Below are 4,118 nucleotides of genomic sequence, written 5' to 3'. Positions count from 1 at the left end.
TTATTATTATTATTATTGATCTACTTCACAGACCACAACACCAAGAGTAGCAGAAATAACTTGCCCAATGATCTACAGCTATTATGTGACAGCATTAGATTTTTGCTGTTCTCCAGTCTCTCTGAACTTCTAGAGTAACTATTACGTAAGATAAACATGTCAACCTACAATTCCACAACCTTCTGTGAGCTTCTTACAATGGTGAGCGCTCCAAAATGGTTCTGGGGACTTGGGGAGTGGTGCGTGGAGAGGGCTGATTTTATACAGAATACTAGAGAACAAACGCATTGCAGCATATTCCTATTAGTGGCTCACAAATACAGCCTCCAGGTTCTGAATTTAGTGGTGTGCCTTGCTGGAGAGCCCATTTTAGATTAATCTGGATTATTGGGGGATGGGGGGATAAAAAGCACTCAGCCAGGTTTTCCTTCTAGAATATCCATGTCCCTCTCTCCTTTTTTAACCTCTCTCAAATCTTTTGTGAAACATCATCTTCACAGAAGTATCCAGCCCTTATTTAGATTGCAGACTGCACCCTTCCCCACACCAGGAAGCTTCTTTACTCTGCCCTTCTTTTTACTTTGTTGCACAAATGCTTTCACCTTTGAACATATGGTGCTGTATAGCTTATGAATTCATGTTTATTGTTCATTTTATTATCACTTGTCGCCTATTATCCCTTTAGGATGTAAAATCAACAAGGAGAGGGGTTAGTGTCTTGTAAATTGATACATCCCAAATGTCTGTGAAGATTGTTTTGTGTTTTTGAATGTAGTATTGCTCAGTATTTGTTGAATGGGAGGATGGGTGGATCTTGGAAAACAAGCTATGGGTTGAAGATTGGGCTGAATGACTTTGGTGGTCCATTCTGAGCCCGTGGTTCTGCCTCCATGACCAAGAAAAGTGTCTTTCCCCTTGGGATGTGGGGGTGTTAGATAGGAAACTCTCACTTGCCTATCTGCCTGGCCGCGGTCTCCCTGGGTTAAGGTCACATGTCGAGACCCTCTGTGACTTTGTCTTTACCCTCTGTGCTCATCTTCATTCTGGTCCTTGGCTTTCCTGACATGGGCAGTTAAAGAAAAAAAGTGTAGTGAATACAGGAAATATTCCCTAGATCTCCATGGCAGGCAGAACAAACTGTGATCTGAGTTAGAAATATTTCTTTAAAAAATTCATGGGAGTGTCTTTGAATTTGAATTAACATAATTATAAAATTTACAGTCAACCAGTGTGCTTTTTATAAAGCTTCTATAACAGATGTGTCAAATGTCTAGTTTTGAAAGGACTTCATAATTCAGTTGCATTTTCCTCTGGGTTAAATATTGGCGTCTGAGAGCTGAGGGAACAAGAACAAGGCACTTCTTGATGTGCCTTTTGAATGCAGGATCAACACCATCTGCAAAACAGGCTCCTTGCCTTTTTTCCCGAGCCCTAACTCCTTATTCAGTGGAAGAATACCCCTTCTTTAAAGGTTTGAAACTGAAGAATACCCCTTCTTTAAAGATTTGAAACTGAAGAATACCCCTTCTTTAAAGATTTGAAACTGATTTTCAAATTCTTTCTTGAGCATGTTTGAGTCACTACCAGACCCAGTTTCTATTTGCATTCCAAGGATGGAAGAGATGAAGGCACCAGTGTTTATTGCCATGTAAAGAATAGTAATCAGGGGCTGGAGAGATGGCTCAGTGGTTAAGATCACTTGTCGTTCTTGCAGAAGACCCGGGTTCGAATCCCAGCTCCCACAGGGCAGCTAACTGTTCATAACTCCGGTTCCAGGGGATCCAACAGCTTCTTCTGTCCTCCGCGGGCATTGCACAACACGGGTGCACTTACCTACACACAGGTAATACATGCATACACATAAGATAAAAAATAATAAATACAAAATATTTTTAAAGAGAATAGTAATCAGACTTGAAACTCTGATTTGACAGCTGTCGTCAAAGAGCAAATTCAATGACATTTGTTTGGGCATTTGTTCCTTTTGAATGCCTTTCCCCCAGAGAAATCTGGGAGAATGATTATTTTTTGGACAGAGTCTCACGTAGCCCCATCCTGCCCGGAACTCACTATGTAGACTAGGCTGGCCTCAATCTCACAGAGATCTGCTTGCCTCTGCTTCCTGAGTGCTGGGATTAAAGGCATGTGCCACCATTCCCAGCCTGAGAAAACTTTTTGATTATACCTCTAACTGTACCCACTTTCCCTACCTATCAGTTAAACATTGAGGCCTAGCAATGTGATACTTTTTTTAAAACAGGAACTCATGTACCCCAGGCTGGCCTTGATCTTCTTGTCTTGGCCTCCTGAGTGCTAGATAAGCACCACCATGTTCAGTGGTCCCTACGTACTTCTTTTTTAAACTTTTGTTTGGGTTTATTTTATGTGTATGAGTATGTTGCCTATGTCGGTACATTCATGTTGTGCAGTGCTCAACAGAGGCCAGAAAAGGGCGTCAGATCCCTTGAAACTAGAGTTAAGTGTGGTTGTAGTGGCTGTGTGGATGCTGGCGACCAAACCTGGGTCCTCTGCAAGAGCAGCCAGTGCTCTTAACCGCTGAGCATTTGTTTGGGCATTTGTTCCTTTTAAATGCCTTTCTCCCCAGTTTTTAGAGTCAGAGAGATCTGAGATCGTATTTCCAGCTCCCTATTAAGTATTTCTTGAATCTTTTCCTACATGTTCACCACCCTTTCCCAACTTAGAGTGCGCAGTGTTCTTCCAGGTCAGATGTGTCAAGACAGTTACTGTTAAAAACTGCAAATGAAATGTCCCTTCGAAAAGCTCATTTATTGAAGGCTTAGCCCCTGAATATAAGCAGTGTTCACAGCTACAGCTTTGAGGACGTGAACAGATGATGTGGGAAGTGTCTTCATCTATGAACTAATACTCAATGGGTTCAAAATGTGATAGGCTTGGGAGGTGGTGGAACTGTGGCTGATGGAGTCTAGTTCTGAAAAGTAAGTCACCCTTTGGAGGATGTCCCTATTTTTGCTTCCCAGCCTCCCTGAGATGGGAAACTTTGCTCCCTGCCATTATGTTCATCTTACCATTGGCCCAGAAACCATGGAACCCAGTGACCACAGACCAAAACCTCTGACATCATGATCTGAATAAATCTTCCCTTTTAAAGTTTTTTTCTAAGAACTCATCATAGTGATGAAAGTCTTAATACAGTAACCAATACACCAAGGTTTAAGCAAGAATGTTCCAGTTTTAAAACTGCAAGCCTTACTTCCCATCGCCCTGTCCAAACAAGGACTATTGGTCACCATACCTGTAAACCTTTGCTTCCTTAAAGTCTTTAGTCCTACTGATTTCCTATGTATACGAACTTGACCATCCTCTTTTCCTGGCTCTTGGCCCTTGTACAAACTATCTTTCTACCAAGTTGCTTTTACAAGCTGCTTGACAAATTCTTTCTACGGATATTAACCTAGATGTCATTTTTTGTTTTATATTTTTTAATTTTTTATTGAATTTTTGCAATTTTCATACAATATAATCAATATAACTTGATAGTGTTTAGATTCCCTCCTTTATCAGCATCTCATCTTTCTGCCCCCTGCCCGATTCAATGCACTCTGTTTTATACTTAACATATATATGCATATATATATATATACTCTGATCTATAGTCTGATTTATATCCTCAAATGTCCTTCAGTGGAGTCTATCCACTAGTCCTTGGCTAACCTACCAAGAGTCCCATCCTTATAAGAGATTGTTTCCCCCCACTCCTAGTGGCCATTAGTTGCTAAAAGTTCCTTAGGCTGGCTTGGAATTTCTTACCCACTTCCTCATGTCTATGGTGAGGTTTCGTCTGGTTGAAGCTCCAATGAGACTTGTGCACGCTGTCACCATTGCTGCGAGTTCATATGTGTAACTGAATTAGCTGTCTGGAAAACTCTGTTTCCTTGTGGTTGTCCACAACCTCTGGTTCTTACAATCTTTCCTCCCCCTCTTCTGCAATGATCCCTGAGCCTTGGGATGCATAAGTTTGAAATAGGTGACCTATTCAGAGATAAGCACTCTGCAACCTCTTGTTCTTCGGACACTGGCCAGTTGTGGGTTTTTGTGTTAATCACCATCTGTTGCATAAAATACTTCTCTGGTGAGAG

This window comes from Nannospalax galili, unplaced genomic scaffold (assembly GCF_000622305.1).
Source record: "Nannospalax galili isolate Female #2095 unplaced genomic scaffold, S.galili_v1.0 scaffold411, whole genome shotgun sequence".
Taxonomy (NCBI): domain Eukaryota; kingdom Metazoa; phylum Chordata; class Mammalia; order Rodentia; family Spalacidae; genus Nannospalax; species Nannospalax galili.
This window is presented reverse-complemented; position numbering follows the sequence as displayed.